Below are 18,812 nucleotides of genomic sequence, written 5' to 3'. Positions count from 1 at the left end.
CTATCTGAATTTCTCACAAAGGTTCCCAAATTACCTCTAACTTCACCACCTTTGCCCTCACGTTGTCTCGTGAGCAATTAATTATCCCCTTAAAAACATTCTTGGGCCAGGAAGGAAGCAGAGCACTTGCCTAGCCAACACTGTGAAGTCCTGGGTTTTGCTCCAGCTCAGGCCCTCCGCATAAAGCCCCCGTCCACCCTCCATAAAGATCATTGCTTCCCAACAATACACACCATGCCAAAAGTTTATTTTGGGGGGCTTAGATTTATTGAAAGAAATACACAATAAACAATTCTTCATAGTAAGAAGAAAACACAGTAATCAGAATTTCACGGCTGGATGCAGAACTAATTGCTATAGTATTTACTCAATATTTAAAAATACAGTTTATTGAGATCCCGTTATGGGCTATGCCTGAGCCCTGGAAGCATTTAAACTTTAATATTATATCTTATGAGTTATAGATGTCTCTTGTGTGTTCCTTATTACTCACTTCGTCTCCTTAAGCAAAATTCAAATAAAAGATGAACTTTTCACTTCAGAGTTTACAATCAGTGTGTGGGATAAGCTATTGACTGACTGGATTCATGAGTCTGAGGTGAAAATGAACCATGGTCCTCACTTAAAACAAGAATGGAGGTACATGGCCACTAGATGGTACTATTAAATCCCACATTGTTCAAGCTTGACATTAGTAGTGAATTTTATTTTAGTATTATTTTTTTTTTTTACAAAGAATAAATTCCTCTTAGTACATTCTTGGCCTTCCTATCAGTATGTACCTCCTGACTTGGGTCTGCTAAGTCACCTGTTTTGAAGGGATGACAGCCTTTGATTCATAACAAGAACCCATAAGTTATGTTCTCTGGGTTAAATGGAGAAGAGCCACGGATTCCCTGTTTTCTTTCATAATTGCCTTTGCGCTAAAAATATCGCAAAGATTTGAAATAATAATTTTCATAGCCAACTAGGAAATTTCAGAGACAACAGAGATGGCATTGAAGAAAGCCAGAGTTAACCATTCTTCCTGATGTACGCAGTTGATGCCATAGGCTTGTTTGTTTTCATTGCTGAGTCTAGCATGGAAGAATGTTGTTCTTATCAGTGGGATTCAAGCAACTGATGCCCTGTTTAATCCAAGCACTGAAGTCCCCAGCGGCCCCTCTGACAGTCTTAGTGCTGGGCTCAGTCACCCAGGAAAACAACCCGTTCAGTCCAGAAAGCACTGGTATATATATATATACACTGGAATGTATATATATACTATTTACATGAGATCATTTTTATTCTGCTCTGTAACGCATAGCTGAAGTCCCTTGCTCATTTTTAATGAATGCATCACAGAAATGGTTCTCCAAGTCCCGACGCAGTTCAGCTTTCAACAATTCCTTCAGACTAGAAGCTTCCCCTCCAGGCAGCCGGCATTTGAATTGTGTGCATCAGGTCAAAGGTGCAAAGACAGTTCCAGGAGCTTCTACCGATAGCAAAATCCATCAGTGTTCACGTCTCAGATAAAATGACACAGCGCTTGCAGGTGACTATTGGGCCTCTTTCTAGATATTTTAAACCATCCCTAGATCACTTACAATGCTGTATGCAATGCAAATGATTTTATTCTATGTTGTTCGGGGAGTAATTGACAATTCAAAGTCTATCCACATTCAGGACAGATACAATCTTTTCCTTTAATGTGTTCAGTCCATAGTAGTTTACACTAATGGGTACAGAACTCAGGAACACAGAGGTCTGGTTATGTAGATAAGGATCTCTTCAACAAGGAACACATTGAATGATTAAATTGCAAAAATAAATAGCTGAAAAACACACTTACATTTATATCTAATCCTACGTCCTTCACAAAAGAGCATATCCTCTAAACATCTAGCTCAGTGCCTTAAAAAGAAATCCCTTATATGTATTTATACATAAATACAAATATATGTATTCAAGTTAAAAGTGCAACCATATGTATATGTATATATGTATGTATATACATATATATATATATACACACACACACATATACACATACACACACACACACACACACACACACACACACATATATATATATGAAAGAAAATGGCTTCCATAGGCTTGTAGGGAGGGGCACTATTAGGAGGTGTGACCTTGTTGAAGAGTTTCTTCTTACTATGGAAAACAAATGAGCTCCTAGGTTCCAGTCACCCAGCTTTAGTGATGGTCACTATTTTTTGTCCTTGCTTTCTCTATGTCTGCATCCACACCCACGTCCCTCTTCCAATCAAGTGGGGTGTTTGTTTGTTTGTTTGTTTTGGTTTGCAGTTTTATTGGAGGTAAAGTTTACATATATCAAAGGCCATAAAAGTAACAAAGTTTGGCATGTACCACTGGCAAATGCACTATGCAACTCACCCCCACTTTGTGACATAGCACATTCCCCTCACACTGGAAACTTCATGTCTCTTTCCCAGTGATTCCCTACCAACCATGTTCAACTCATAGGACTCTTTCATCCTGCAGGGAGGGCTTCACTTGTTTAGGTCCAGGCTGTCATCTGAATGAAGAGTACAATATTTATTATTTTGTACCCAGGTTCTTCTGGTCCACATAATGTATATGAAGTTCAGCTACTAAATAAATACTTTTTTAGATTTATTTATTCCATGTATATGAGTGCTCTATCTGCACGCACACCTGCATGCCAGAAGAGGGTATAAAGATCCCAGGATAGATGGTTGTGAGCCACCATGTGGTTGCTGGGAATTGAACTCAAGACCTCTGGAAGTGCACTTAACCACTGAGCCATCTCTCCAGCCCCTCGATACATACTTTAAAGTATTTATGATTTAAAAACATCATGCTGGGAAACAGTGATGACAGGCTAATTGTGTGTGTAGCAAAAAGATCCAACAAGTCAAAAGGGCTGAAGTAAAGAGTGTATCACACTGTGGCATAGCTACAGTGGTCCAGACAGTTATATAGTGTCTGTTTAGAGGTATTCAGAGATCTGTTTTCTGGGAGCAGGATCTACACAGGCTGTTAGTCACTGTCTCCATTTCACAGTGCCCTGGAATAACTGAAGCTAGAGGTTCTTACAGTTACCACTTTCTAACAAAAGTGGTTCTTCTCAGAGGCAACAGCATCTTTGCTCTGAGCCCATCATGTCCTGGGGCAGTATTGGCCTTGATGTAAGATTGCAGTATCTCTGGTAGTCACCCATTGTGGAATCCATGTTCCCTTTAGACAGAACAACAATGTAAAATAAGATATTTGGATGGAAGTCTCTCTTTTGAGCTGGCACGTCTTGGCCCCCTACTATGGTTGATTTGAAAGAAGTTTGGTTTGGTTTGGTTTGGTTTGGTTTGGTTTTTTGCAGGGAAGAGAAAGGACATGAGGATAGAAATGTCAGGTGACACGTCCCAGGGGTCTAAGGAACAGAAGTTCACAGGAAGGAACTGGAGCCCTTGTCAGAGTATCTTCAAGTTAACCTGCTAGGTCTGGAGGAAACAATTCAACAGAAAAGTCAAAATGCAAAGGCCAGAAAGGAGCACGTCCATGAAACTGTATTTAGCAGTAATAGGAACCAAGAAAGCCAGCCCCGTGTGCACATCCACAGAAGCCATCCTGTCCCCTTGGGCTACACAGAAACCATGTTGAGAGCATGGTGAATTCCTATTGCCGCAAGAGAATCACTAAGTTCCTAAGAGCCTTGAGGAGCACTGAGGTGTGCTCTAGTCTCATAGCTAATTCAGCCGACAAGCTAGATAAGTACAAGGGGCCAATTCAAGTTCACCTACTCCAGTGCCTCCAGTGTAATAACCAGTCCCACTAGAAAGGACATCAGCTGAACAGCTCTCCTAGGTGAAGAGATACCCAAAAAGGGTAGAGGTGGGATGTGTTAGGGAAAATTTGGATATCAGGATTGATGAAGGCAATGATGTAGGTAGTGGTTCAATTAGCTAGAAGACAGCAATGGGTGTTAACTACACGTTAATGCTTGAAGCATTGAGGCACCTGGCAATATGTAGGCAGGAAACTAAATAGTAATTCTAGGAAAAGAGGAAGTTGAGACATTAAAGAAATAAGGAAACTAAAACCAGTCTAAGAAGGGGTTGAAACCGAGGAATTTAGTGTTGGAGTGCTATTGATTATTGGAAAGGGAGAGTATTTCAAAGCTTTCTTAGAGGAGGTGTAACCTGGTTAAGGAGATGGGTAAAGGCAAGGGGGAGAGCATGCTTGACTGAATTGACACTTTTATCTAGAGTCTCACTAGATGTATTGATCTTAAATGTTTGTGAGACCTGTATGTTGTCTTAGAGAGTTGGAGGTGTGTGTGTGTGTGTGTGTGTGTGTGTATGTGTGTGTGTGTGAAAGAGAGAGAGACAGAGAGACACAGAGACAGAGACAGAGACAGAGAGACAGACAGAGAGACAGAGACAGAGAGGGGATTTTTTAAAAACCTAATAAGGTGGTATATTTGTGTTCTGACAGGTTTTATGTCAAGTTGACCAAGCTGGAGTCATCAGAGAGGAGGGAACCGCAATTAAAAATTTGAGAGGGAGATCTCAATTAAGATCTGGCTATAGGTAAGCCTATAGGGCATTTTCTTAATTACTGATTGATGTGCTGAGCCCACTGTGAGGGTTGCCATCCCTGAGTTGATGGTCCTGGGTTCTATAAGAAAGCAGGCTGAGCAAGCCACGAGGAGCAAGCCAGTACGCAGCACCCCTCCGTAGCCTTTGCATCAGCTCTAGCCTCCAGGTTCCTACCCTGCTTGAGTTCCTGTCTCAACTCCCTTCCCTGATGAACTTTGATGTGGAAGTGTAAACAAAACAAATTGTTTCCTCCCCAAGTTGCTTTTGGTCTTGGTGTTTCATCAAAGCAACAGTAACCAACCCTAACTAATACGAGTTGATTAGTGAAAGGAACGGATCCTTCCCTGGGGTCAGTGGCCTGAACACCAAGGGGAGCCCGGCTTGAGAGGCTAATGCCTGACAAGACTACACTACACCATCAAGTGGCAAGCAAAGAGATGTGTGGAAGGAGGGATATGCTCGTATATTTGGCCATGAGAATGTTGGAAGGGGTGACGGGGCTCCATTGGAACTGTATATGAAGAGAAATTATTAATTGGGTCCATTTCAATGGAGTGACTAGGTAAACACTGTCAATCCAATCAAGATCTAAAGGCAGGCAAAGCCAGTAGTCTTTTAAAAAGGTTAAATTGTGTTATCTGAGGAGATCGTGGGACTTTTGGAGAAGGTGGGAAGTGGAGACTGCTGTAGGCCACTAGGGAAAGGAACAAGTAGAGAAAGTTATAATAGTTTCAAGGATTGGGACCCTGTGGAGTTGGGGTGAGATCATGGCTTTAGAAACGTAACCATTTCTGTCCAGGTTAAGTCAGAAAAAGTCTGAAGTCTGAAATCTAGCATAAAGTATTTAAAGTGATCAGGACATGTAAGCTAGTACCAAGTAGAGCCTGTGATTTTCTAAGACGTCATCAGAGTTGAGAGATATGAGGTTTCATTTCAGGGGAGAAGAGAGATTGGGAGTCACTGGGTGAACTGAAACTGCCATCTCATTTATGGCTCTTAGTGCCTGGATCATCCTGTAAGCCCCAGCTGATGTCTTGACTGCCAAGATGGGGGTGTTGCATGGTGAACTGTGGAAGTGTAACGGCTGAGTGGCCAGGAGCTTGTTAATTAAGGACTGTAGATTCACAAGGGCGTCAAGTTTCAATGAGAAATAGGATCTTCAGGGGAAGTCAGCAAGGTTTGGAAGAGTAATTTACAACAGGTGCAGTGGTTAGGGAAGGGCTGAAGCTTGATGTATATGTTACATGATGAAATGGCCTCTACCTCGGCGTTGTGAAAGGGCTGCAGGGGTAGGAGAAGCATCAAAGTATTAGAGGGTTATGCAAAAGTAAATCAACCTGTAATTTTGACATGACATCTCTTCCTAATAGAGAAATTGCGCAGTTTGGCCAGACCAGGAAAGAAGAAGGGAAAAAGTGTTGGTTGTTTCCTCCCACACTTCTCAGGAAAAACCAGCCAGCCAGATTGGGGCCTGACAGCAATGTTGGTGAGAAGAATCGGGGACTGAGAGTTGGAAACTGGGAGATTTGTCAAGGAAGAATATGTGGCCCTTGTGTTGATTAGAAAAAGGGCTTTGAGGCATTCCATATCTAAAGTCACCCAAGGCTCATATTTATAAATATAGGAAGCATGGCATTAGCAAAGCCCTGGAGTCCATCACCCCTCAGGGGATGGATCTTTTCTGATGGACTCTTACTCATCTATGACCTCAGCAAGGTCCCAGTGCTTTCCATTGTGTGGGACCCCTGAGAACAGAACGTCCTGTCTCTTACAAGGGAGACAGTTTCACTTTCAGGAGTCCTCCCATTTGCAATTGGGGCAGGTGCTAGAGGTGGGTTATGGCAAGTCATGTGTCCCTGATTGCCACTGCAGAACCAGGTGGAGGGTGGCTTTTCTGAAGAAGGAGGCTGTTTTGAGCTGTGGGGATGAGGGTCTGGGTAGTCCTAAGATGGGTGGGATGTAATGATGTTTTGATGCTTTGATGTTGAAAGAGGCCTGGTTAGTAGAATGGATAGCTAGAACAGCCTAGCCTCATTGCCTCTTGGGGACCAGGTCATTGTATTTATGCATGGCTTCTATTACCCCAAACTGAAACAGGGCAGGGTTTTTAGCAAGCTCCTCAGTGAGCAATTTATTGCAACAGATAGGCTTGATGGTAGCCAATCTCCTTCCCTCTATTAGACAAGAAGTCATGAAGTTCCTAGTAGCCTCTATCAACAGCATAGAGTCTGATATGACTAGTTAGGTTTCCATCCAGGGCCTGCATCAGCACCATGGTTGGCCTTTCTGGGTCATGGGCATAGGCTTCACTGGCCCATCTTTGTATCAGTGTTCCTATGTAAGATTATCCCTCCAATGTATAGCACATAGTTCAAATAACAGAAAACCTCCTGCAGGTAAGGTCAAGGGCTACTGTAAATTCTTTAATCTCTTATTGAAGTGGGAGGGACCAAGAGCCCAATTCTATCTCAGTCTGTGACAGGTCTGACATAGGAAATGGCTCATGTACTCTGATGGTTCAAGTTTCCCCACTGGCCACTTAATGAAGGGGAAAGAGAAATTTGAGGTTTAGTTTTGGTTGTCCCTGATAAGAGTTTTCTTTCCCTTTCTCTTCTCACCTCCTCTGTATGGTGTGTGTGTGTGTGTGTGTGTGTGTGTGTGTGTGTGTGTGTGTGTGTGTATCTAGGTAAGGTAGAGAGATTTAAAGGATTGGGGCTGTCCAGGGGAGCAGCAGGAACCCTGGCTATAGGGTCAGAGTGAAAGCAGCCCTAGCAGGGGTTATCAAGAACATTTGAGCTGGTCGTGGTGGCGCACGCCTTTAGTCCCAGCATTTAGGAGGCAGAGGCAGGCGGATTTCTGAGTTCGAGGCCAGCCTAGTCTACAAAGTGAGTTCCAGGACAGCCAGGGCTACACAGAGAAACCCTGTCTCGAAAAAAAAAAATCTGGATTGGATATTGGTCTTCCAAATTTGGCAAGACACATGTAGCTTCTCTCATGCAAGGCAGAATCTTGGGACAGTGCCGTCAAGGACTTTAGAGGACTTTATAAGGTTGTAACAGAAAAAGTAAGGTATAGACTTGGTGTATTGTAGAGGGTCCAGACCTGACAATGCTTCTCAGATTGTAGCCTGGTGACATCACACAGGAAAATTACCTGTGTGTGGCTCAAATTTGTTCCAGTGTTCCAGTATTTAAGAATATAGCTTACTGGGAAGTCAGAAGGGAAAGAGGTCTGTCCCACAGCCAGACTACTGAGGAACTGCCCCACAGGAGGTTCTCTTAGTAAGTAGTGACCCCCTCTTACTATCTATAATGGACTGGAGGCACCCCTTTATAAGGGGGATTCACCTACTAAAAAGGGTTTCTCCAAGTTCAGGGACATCAACACAAAGACATGTCTACCTCTCAGTGCAAGGTTAGATTATTCAAGGGATTTGTGTAAGCAAAGGAGAGGCTCACTCACTGACTCAATGGAAGGTGGGGGCTTACTCCACAACAGTGCTTGAGGAATGAGACAGAAAGGCAAGGGTTGCGAAAGCACGTGAGTCAGCTGCCACTGTGCCAGTTCAGATAAATAATAGTACAGACATCGAGATGGGAGAAGGAATAGAAGACACAAGCCCTCCAAAGTGCAGTGGCAGCAAATCTGTCAGGGAGAAGGGAGTGGGAGTCCTCCAAAGATATGTGGGCTCATCCTGAATGAGTAGCTGCCAATCATACCCCTCACTGAGAGCGAAAGGGGCTCTGAGGAGAGGAATGTAACCCCCTTACCATCACGGGCTGTAAAATGTAAAAACCGTCCAGCTTCTCCATTGCTTTCATGTCCGTCCAAAGTGTAGCCTTGGCCAGGGTCTGTCAGTTAAGAATGGGCAGTAAGCTTTTCCACAAGGCACCAAAAGGAATCCCAATGCATGATGGTAACCCAGGGTCACAACTTGGAGGCCTTTGGGCATCTCTGGAAAGCAGCCCCAGCTAGGACTTTCAGTTGCCACAGAACAACTGACCAAATACCACTAGCATTACTCGGAGGGGAGGCAAGAAGAGAAGTCCCCATGTGGGTCCCAAAGTTGTGTCAGGAAGTGTTGGTAATGGGCCAGTGATGTGGGAGATGAAAGGACTTACCAGGACGTGAAAGCGGAAGTAGAGTTTATCCACACACTGTGGTACAGCTACAGAGGCAGGAGAGTAGACGCTGTCTGCACAGAGGCATTCCTGGGGGTGCCCTTATGCAGAGACTTCCAGGCAGGCGGTGTTTCAGCGTTTGCAATAACTGCAGACAGGCTTGTTATAGTTCCATCTCTTTGAGGAGATAACGATCCTGCTCACAGGCTACAACGGTTTTGTTTGTCTAAGCCCAACCTGTCCTTGGGTAGTAAGCCTTGTTCTGAAGCTAAAACAGCTGAGTCTAGCCATCACTCCAAAATAGTGTCCACAGAAAGCAATCATGGGAGCAGAGGGCAAGCAGGTTGGCATGAGTGTGTGGAAGCCCCAGGGCGCCAGGAAACAGGACTTTTGCTCTTTTCTCTTGGCCCCAAGTCAATGGCCTGCTTCTAATTGCTGGGAGCCTGGAAACTGATTCTCAGCCCCACATCCCACTCCTTGCAGCTTCTGTGACTCACCGCTGTGCCACTGGGTGGCGGTGCCAGCTGGCAATCTTGCTCGGAGCTGATACACTCACATCTCCCTATGAGGACCAGGCATGTCTGCCAAGTTCCATCCCATGCGCCCTGGAAAGATGGGAAGACACATGCATCTGAAATGCTTTCTGCCTCAGAACTGGAGATACAAGATCAAGGGGAGTCATCCAGGAGCCATGGGCCAGAGCTGGTGCCAGGAGCTGGCCTTGCTTTACTAACTCAGAACCCAGCCTTATATTTCTGATGGATGGAATCTGACCATCCTGCAGGGATGGGTTGCCAAAGCTATTTTTGATTTGTGTGGGTACAGTGCAAAGTCAAAAAAAAAAATGTAACCCATAGAATACAGCTGCAATTATTAAACAAAAAACCAAAACACAAAGCAAAAAACTCTACCGACCAGATCAGATCAGAAATGCAGCAATCAGGCTCTAGGTCAGGAATCCAGGTCAGGCACACAGAAGAAGACCACGTGGCTCTGAGCCTAGCTTGGGAGCACCAGATGAGCGAGGCAGAAGAATGAAAGGAGCACTCACTCCCAGAAGAACTCGGGATCAAGATCAGACTGGAGCAGCAGTCGTCCAGCAGAGGAAAGGGTATCCGGAGGCATATGTGGCTGGGGCAGTAGGCTCCTCCCTAAGTAACTGACTACCTTCCCTGGAATTCCAGAAGGGTGTAAAGTCAGGTGCTATGGGAAGCACAGGGAACAACCTCTAGTAGTTGGTTTCGATGAAAGTATGAAAGGGTGAGTATCCTCATCATCTACTGATGCATAATAAACTATTAACACAAACAGCACCTGCGGGCAGGATACCTGGACACAGCTCACTTGTGAATCCAGCTCCAGGTTTCTCAGAAGGCTACAGTCAGGGTGTCAGACATGATGTCATCTGAAGGTGCCACTGGAGCAGGATCGCGTCTAAGCTTCCCCCATGTCCTTTTTGGAGGCATTCAGTTCTGCTAGACACTGGGATAAGGGTCGTGCTCCATTGGCGGTGGTCGGAGGCTGCCCCCAGCTTCTTGCCGTGTGAATGTCCCCAACTCGCTATAATCACAGCAAGCATGTGAGAAGAGTCAGAGAATGAATGAATAAAGAAGATGGAAAACATAGTCTTTTATAGTCCACTCTCATGATACCCATCATCCTTGCTGAATTACATACATTGAAATGGGGTTATTGGGTTCATCTCCCACATACAAGGAGGGGATTATTCTATCCATTGCATGGCTATCAGGAGTGGGAATCTCACCAGAAGCTAGTTGCATTGCTAGAGATTGGGAAGGTAGAAATGTCTTGGGCCTCAAATACAATGACAGGATGGAATTCCGTAGGCCTCCGATGACGAATCCATGTGTCGGTGAGTGTGCAGTGAGAATGTGGCTTCCAGAACCACAACCTATGACTATCTGAGACACAGGACAGCTCCAGGACGAGAGCAAGCTGGAGAGACAGGTTAGCAAGCATCCTGTTCTGGCCACCAGCAAGGCATGGTCATTTAACTTCATTGCACATGTCCCCACCATAAGAGAGTTCTCCACTAGGACCAGCAGGCCTCCTTGAGAACTTTTAACAGACCTACCTCCAGCTGATGTCCATTTTCCAGAAAAATCTCATGTGATTCCAAAAGAACCGGCTGATGAAACTGACCTTGACCACGGTATTAGACCATATGGGAGAAATGAGCCACTTAAACATTTTTAAAAACAAAATAAAGTCTGAAAATTATGTTTCTTTTATTAAACAGTTACTGGTTTCTTAGGAATAATTTTGCTTTCTGTTTTCAACAACAACAACAACAACAACAACAACAAAACGTAAAATGTACAAATCAATTAATATGCTTGAATGAATTTTGAAAATAGCTTTTAAAAGCCAAGTATGACTGATACTTGTAATTCAAGCACTTCAAGGGCTGAAGGGGGAGGATTGCTGTAAATTTAAAGTCACCTTAGGCTACAGTGTAAGGCTTTGCCGAAAACAGAACAAAACAAAAACAAGCAAGCAAAAAACAAAAACAGAAAGGGGGACAAATGTCACACAACCAAACTACATATTGTCATTACCTCTGCTGTTGTTTCAAGAAATTCCTCATCAGGAGACCCAAGCCTTGGAGACAGTTCTGGCTCCTTCCACATCTTAAGTTACTGTTACAGACAATCGCCACACTCTATGTGGAGGATCTTCACCTTCTGCTCCGTCTCCCTGCTCAGGTTCACGCCCTGCTCCCTGTAGCTCTGCTCCCTGCAGGGCATAACACTCATGGTCCTCCTGTTTGTCTCCACACAGCTTTTAGGCTTCCTTCTGGAACATTCACCACATGTCAGTCCCTGTGTGCCATACAGAGTGCTTGCACTATTGGCACCACTCTCGACCCGAACCAATTCTCACATCTCCACTCCATGGTGCCTTGTTCTAGACCCACTACCCCAGATGAACCCTGCCCCTTTATCCTTCTCTGTCCACCTCAGAGACCGCACATGCACCAACCCCAACTACTGTCTTTCCTTAGCATTTTGGACTTGATATATTCCATGCCATTCTTTCTGTCTTAAGTATCGACTTGAGGTCATTAAGTCCTCTTGCACCACTGAGGCCACTCTATGAAGATAAATTCAGTCTTCACAACTGCGTGCAAAGTTGATACAATAATCTCCAGTTTATGGTTGGGAATACTACAGTTCAAGGCTTCAAAGCTAATAAAGGTTAAAGACAATACCCAAATTTAGGCACTGGGGTCCCCTCTGGTCAGGGCTCCACTGACATCCCCCCCCCAACCCCCTTAGATCAGGAGGCTCTGAGTTCTCCAAATCTTTTGAGTCTTCACAAGAACTGGGCATTTGGTCCTGGCTAGAAAGCAGAGAGATGTGTGCACACTTTTGAAAGACGATTTGTGCTGTAATTCATCAAGTCCTGATAAACTTAAATGGGTAAATAAACTTAACTTGTATTTCATTAATACTGCTTAATGGAAATTCTAAGTTTCTGGTCACAGTGCACGTCTGTATTAAACACAAACACTGGTCAGTTAGGCCTCATGCTTGGCCATGAAATAGCTACACTAAAGGCAGTATTGGGGTGTCTTAAAATTTGGGCTTTTACAGGAATAGACTCCAGGGTGTAACACTGTAATCTATAAAAAGTACTAACAGTAACCATTGCCATGGCAACATGGTGCATTCATTAGTTGGCTTCAGAGGCAAAGCACTTCAGGGAGGAAGCTTTGCTGAGCGTCACCGTAGCTAATTAGCTCCACAGCGTGGATTTGAACTCACTCCTGGCACCTGGAATCTCATTCCCAGAGTCTAATACCTTGTTCACTTATGCTGCCCTATGTCTCTCTTCTCGCTATGTACTCAAGGCTAGCCTTAAACATATGATAACATGTGTGTGTGTGTGTATGTTCTTCTGTGTGTCTTTGTGTGTTTGTCTGTGTGCGTGTCACATAATGTATATGGAAGTCAGAGGACAACCCATGTCTCAGTTCTCTCCTTCCATCCCAGAGAGACAACTAGGTGGTGTAGCTTGGCAACAAGCACTTTTGCCCACTGAGCTACCTCAGCAGCCTTAGCTTTATCTTCGTAATTCTCCTCTTCTATTTCCCCTTTGTCCTGAACATCTGCTTTGTGTGTGTTTCTATAACCTGCCTGCTCTCCAGGCAGAGAGAATCAATAGGATATAGAGGGTGATTTGTGAGAATCGTCACCTATGATTATGGACGCTGAGAGGCTCCATGACAGGCTTTGAACAGCTACAAACCTTAGGATGCATGACGCATAACCGAATCCAGGTCCAGTGGCCCCAGAACCAAAGAAACTGAAGGGGGAAACTCCTGGGTGAGAGCCAGAGTTCAGTCTAAACACCAGAGAGCCCGGAGTTCTGACATCCATGAGGAGACACGCATCCCAGCTCCAGGAGAGAGACACAGGCTTTTCCTCTGTTCTATTCTCATATTCCCCAGGCCATTGGATGGTGCCCACCCACAGAAGAAATGGCTCTCCCCCTCTTACTGCTGGGCTCTATGCCAATCTCCTCTAGCAGCACACCTCTATGCATGCCCAATTGCCAAGGCATTCCTTCATCTAGTCAAGCTGACATCTCAAATAACTAACACTCTGCCCCAGATTCCTCTCTAGCTGTGGAATGATACACCAGGACACATGGACAATCCCTGATCCTTCATGGGCTGCTCTAGCTGAGGCTGGCGTCCCAGGGTCTGTGAGCTTTCACAAGTAGGACATTTGCTGATAGGAATACTGTGCATTCTCATAGTGAGTACAACATGGGTGTTTCTTTGTGGTCACCTGTTCATTCTAAAGAAGGAAACAGCAAGAGAAACCTAAAAGGCTTCCAAGACAGTGAACAAAGGACTCCTAAATCTTCTTGGCCCCACCCAGGTTAACATTCTAAAATTAAAATTGCATTTGTTTATTTTTATATCTATGAGTGTTTTGTCTGCATAGATGTCTGTGTACCACATATGGGTACAATACCAGAAAATGGCATCAGATCCCATGGACCTGGAGCTATTGACAGTTGGGAGCTGCCATATTGGTGCTAGCAATCAAACCCAGGTCCTCTAGAAGAGCAGCCAGAGCTCTTAACCACTAAGCCATCTCTGCAGGCCCCGGGCTAATGTTTCTAGGGCACATCATATTCTTTATTATACTCTTTTTTGATGTTTTGTCTTGCGTGCGCCCAACTGGCCAGGAAGAACGACGCTGCAACAGGATCTTTCTGCACACGTTTATTCAGTCCTGTTTCTTCTTGTTTATATCTCCCTTGTTTATATCTCCCTTGTTTATATCTCCCTTGTTTATATCTCCCTTGTTTTTATATCTCCCTTGTTTTTATATCTCCCCCGAACCCTGGGCCTCTCACTCTTTTATACTCTCAGTTCCCATCCACGCACAGCAGGCCACGCCACCTCACCAGGCACGCAGCTTCAGCTAATCAGGGCAGCAGGGGCAAATCTCCACCAAATTGGATTCACCTGTATCCTGGTACACCTTCGCAGCACTCAAGATGTTTGTGTCTTATATGAGGAAGTCAGGTGCAAGTCATATGACTTAGCTGCAGTCCCTGGCGCCTTTGGGACTGCCGCCACACCCGCTCCCCACAATTCCCCCTTTTTTCTTTTTTGGCAGAGAGAATGTCTGTAGATAGCCCCCCGCAGCCATGCCCCTTACCCGTCCTTGGGTGACAAACAGCATTGGTTTGATCCCTGTCTTAGGTTGGTGACATGCCCAGGGAGTCTTATCACTGACTACCTCTCTATCATGCCAAGCCACACCTGGGGAGATTGTGTTTTGCTTGTGGCAGGTGCATCAAAAGGCCAGGATGTTGATAATCTATGGCCAGATCTTAATTGCTGCAAGCAAGCCTCATGGGTGAAGGTAGAGGTCTGATCCCCAGTGTGCAAGCATAGGGGCCCTACACAAAACCATCCCTTAGGCTCATCACCCAGAGAGGTCTTGGCCAGCTCCCGTGTCGTTTTTCCTGGGGGAAGGGAACTAGGACACTGAACCTTCATGCAATCAGACGTGCCTTCCACAGGATGCCAACAGCAAGCTATCCTCTGTGCAGTGCTTAGCCTCGCACCCCACGGCATAACGCAGCATAATTTCTTTTAGAGTGGCAAACCGAATCTGAGGAGATTGTCCCGCCTCCACTGCAGCAAAAGCCTACGCTACCATGGCGAAAGTGCGGGCCGCACACTCTGCACCTAACACATGTGCCAAACACAAAAAACACACACACTATAACAAGCATACATCCCAGGGCTCTCATCCCCGCTCATCTTCCCTGAAGCAAGGGATAGATGGCCAGCGGGGCTATCTCTTTAAGGGGAATTCAGGGATCAAAAAGCGTGGAAAAATTTGAACATCATGTCGAGCTGGTATCGGCTTCTGGAATACCGAAAGGATCTCTCATCTCAGCTCCATCCTTTGTGCTTGTGGGATCATCCACCACATCCACAGGGGCAACTGGATCAGGAGCCTCATTCTTGCAGCGTCTCATCAATCTCTCCGGCACCCAAAGAGGTTCTGTCTGGTCCTGTGGAAACACAAACAGACCTTCTCGCCCAAGTCAACACCTGATCTACTCGATCCCCAGGGGGGATGGACACAATACCTCGTGGTGATGAGACCATAACCTCAATCACCTGTGTGTCCATCTGGGGAGTCAATATGAGAGTCAAGTTTTCACTAACTTCCCCTCTGTTAGGCAATGATTTCCACGCCCTTATAGGAATCTGATTCACCTGCTCAAACACCTGCACTGGATATCCTGTCTGTTGTTGTGCAAATCTACCTTGATCAAGCAGCATATCTCTATCCCATGCAAATTTAGCTTGATCAGTGAAAATAGGACATCCCAGCAAGGAGAATCTATCCTCTTTCCAGACCTCCGGACAGAAGGTCTGCCCATAGATGGCTGACGAGGAGGCATAGGGAGGAGGCGCAGAAGCTAATTCGCCTTCCTCTTCCGCCTCAGCTCTTTTATTTTGTCCTTTCTGTCCACCTGATAACACTGTGTCTCCTTTCTTTTTCCTTTTTCTTTTTAAGCCCTTTTCCTCTTCCGACATACTTTCTTGTTGCTCTGTAAGGATTTTCTGACCTGTCTTGACTGCCTCTACACACAGTTTCAAACAGTAACAGAGTCCATATATCAGAACAAGCAAGACCAAAACTATCAGACCTACCCACAAAGGGTCAATAGGAGAAAAAAGCATAACTACTCAGCGAGGATCTCTTGATCACTACACTGAGGTTATCATAGTTCCTTAACTTGTCCCCAAACCGGGAACCTTAACTTGTCCCAAAGCCAGGAACCTTTCGTTACCTTGTGCCTGCTTCCTGGCAACTTTATGCTCGCCTCTATTTTATCCGAGGTCCTTCCCAAACTCCTGGGGTCGCAAGTTTCACTCACCGTGAACTTACCCTGCCGGCAACCACTGACTGCTGCAAGTTCTGAACTCGGTGGGGGAGTCGGTTCCCCGTACGGGCCACCAATTGTCGCGCCCACTCTCGACCAGCAAGAACGACGTGACCACCAGTCCTTTTAACAGCAGTTTATTCAGCAAATTTCAGTCTTCCTCTCTCTTCTTTCTCTTTATCAGTACCGTTCCCCAGCTGAAGAGTTCTGAATCCACGCCAGATCCTTCTCAACAGTCTGTTTTACGGGAACACTTCATTACCACAGTTCCCCGTGATGCAGTTCTGAATCCTCCCTGTAGCAGGGGGTCTTCGCTCATGCCTGAAGATGTTTCTTTTCCCAGGTTTTCTCGTCCCGGGTCTTCTCGTCCCGTCCCGGGTCTCAGCACCAACTCTTGCGCGCACCCAACTGGCCAGGAAGAACGACGCTGCAACAGGATCTTTCTGCACACGTTTATTCAGTCCTGTTTCTTCTTGTTTATATCTCCCTTGTTTATATCTCCCTTGTTTATATCTCCCTTGTTTTTATATCTCCCTTGTTTATATCTCCCTTGTTTTTATATCTCCCCCGAACCCTGGGCCTCTCACTCTTTTATACTCTCAGTTCCCATCCACGCACAGCAGGCCACGCCACCTCACCAGGCACGCAGCTTCAGCTAATCAGGGCAGCAGGGGCAAATCTCCACCAAATTGGATTCACCTGTATCCTGGTACACCTTCGCAGCACTCAAGATGTTTGTGTCTTATATGAGGAAGTCAGGTGCAAGTCATATGACTTAGCTGCAGTCCCTGGCGCCTTTGGGACTGCCGCCACACCCGCTCCCCACAGTTTTGATTCCTGAGAAGAAAATGAAATGGCCTATAAAGCTAATGGATCCTGTAGTCAAAGAGGAAACGGAAGACATGGTAATGTGTCCCTTAGCGGAACAGAGACCACACTAAATGTTCTTGCCACTGCCCTTAGAGACATATCATTTAGATTCAGAGCAAGGAAATTAGTAACAGCCGACAAGAGACTCTCTGTGGGTTGTGGGGTGGGAAAGGTTGGTCCTCCATGCTAGCTGGAAGGGCTGAGGCTCATCAAGAAGCTGTCTGTTCCAAGTCACGGAACAATGCAGGGGAGTGAATAACAAATACTGCTCTGCTCAGAAAAATGCTCAGAGACACTAAAAAGAAAACATATCTCTATGTATGACTTATCCCATTATTCCATGTAATACAGCTGTCGATTAGAACAGAAATCACCTCTTTCTGGAAAATGAGAGCACAAGTTATAGAATCTCATGGTAGAGAGTCTTGGGACCCTGTCCTGGGCAGAGAATTGATTGGCTCCTACATCCAGAGTTCACATCTTAAGAAATAAATGGACAGGCCAGCTCGGTCTGAAGGAGTAAGTGGGAAGGCAAAAGCAGACTTACAGCCAAGAATCTGCAGTAGAACACAGCACCGTGGCTATGTATCAACACAGAAATAACCATAGCATCAAAAGCAGGAGCCTGGGGAGCTTCCAACGCATCCAGACCATAGGTGCCACTGATCTTTACAATCCAAGCTTGAAACACAAACTTAAATGCACTGTCAAGAGACAATATTACAATCAGAGAGTCTGAAGTTACTAACTGGTATTACCCCAGTTCTACATGGTGTCATCCTCATCAAATGAAATGTTGTACAATCCACGTAGAACTGGGGTGTCGTTTGCTGGTGGAGCGCTTGCCTCACATGAGCAAAGTCTTGAGTTTGACCTCCAGCATCACACTTAATTAGTTAATTGGGTGATTAATTAAGTTAAAGCAAATAAATAGGATAAATATCCCAATTAACAAGGCATAGGAGGTTAGTTGGGTGGAAAGAACTGGGCTAGTGGAAGCGGAAACAAAATAAAAAGCAGATTGGTCAACAGCTACTTTTGAAGAGAATAATAGAAAAGTTTGGTAAGTGACAGGTTGTTTTCAGTTACATCTTCAGTGTAAGGATGAAGGCAGAAAGAACTTTACTGTCATGGCAATTAAATCTGGCCTATTTGTGAAATCTTGCCTTTCTCTCTGTGTAATCCTGATTTCTTGGAAGGCCAGATAAAGAGCTTACCCTGAGCTTGGGGGCAGTGAATTTTTGTGTGACTCGATTTTTTTATTTTTAGCCTGCTGTGTTAGCTCAAGACAGTGGTGCCATGTAATTTTTAGTTAACAGCATTTCTGCTGGATTGGCGATCGATGATTAAGAGGAGGAGGTTGGAGGAGCACGCCCTGGTTTTTTTAACTTAATTACTTAATTTAATTTTCTGTTGTCTTTGATAACGCCCATAAAAGACACTGCATCTTTCCGGAGGCATTCCTAGCCTAAATGGGCAGGCCACTCCAGGTAGCTGAGGGCCTTGGTGCTCAGGTCTGAGCTAGAACCCTGCAGAGGGAAACGGCTTAGACGGCTGTTTCTCAACCTTCCCAGTGCTGCGACCCTTTAATACAGGTCATGTGGTGGTGAATCCCAGCCATAAAGCTATCATATTGCTGCTTCATAACTATAATTTCACAACTGTTATGAATCATAACGTAAATATCTGATATGTAGGATATCTAATATGAGACTCCCCCCACCCCACCCCACCCTCCCCAGAAAGGATCATGACCCACAGGTTGAAACCCGCTGGCTTAGATGGACACATT

General features: G+C 45.2%; 1 long non-coding RNA gene across 1 annotated transcript in view; it reads right to left on the bottom strand.

Annotated features, from left to right (window-relative positions):
* Positions 1-252: 252 nt before the first annotated feature.
* The window catches only part of BC046251 (cDNA sequence BC046251), a 37,317-nt gene continuing 18,757 nt past the window's right edge, over positions 253-18,812 (bottom strand). The window contains exons 2-8 of the long non-coding RNA NR_131060.1: positions 11,278-11,455; positions 10,028-10,258; positions 9,614-9,870; positions 9,196-9,303; positions 8,699-8,846; positions 8,348-8,428; positions 253-3,219 (exon numbers count right to left, since the gene is read on the bottom strand). This is a non-coding gene — a long non-coding RNA (cDNA sequence BC046251). The remainder of the gene's footprint in view (positions 3,220-8,347; positions 8,429-8,698; positions 8,847-9,195; positions 9,304-9,613; positions 9,871-10,027; positions 10,259-11,277; positions 11,456-18,812) is intronic.

Source organism: Mus musculus, chromosome 7 (assembly GCF_000001635.26).
Source record: "Mus musculus strain C57BL/6J chromosome 7, GRCm38.p6 C57BL/6J".
In the NCBI taxonomy this organism is placed as follows: domain Eukaryota; kingdom Metazoa; phylum Chordata; class Mammalia; order Rodentia; family Muridae; genus Mus; species Mus musculus.
The sequence above is the reverse complement of the archived record's forward strand: the minus strand, read 5'-3'. Positions and strand labels throughout refer to the sequence as shown.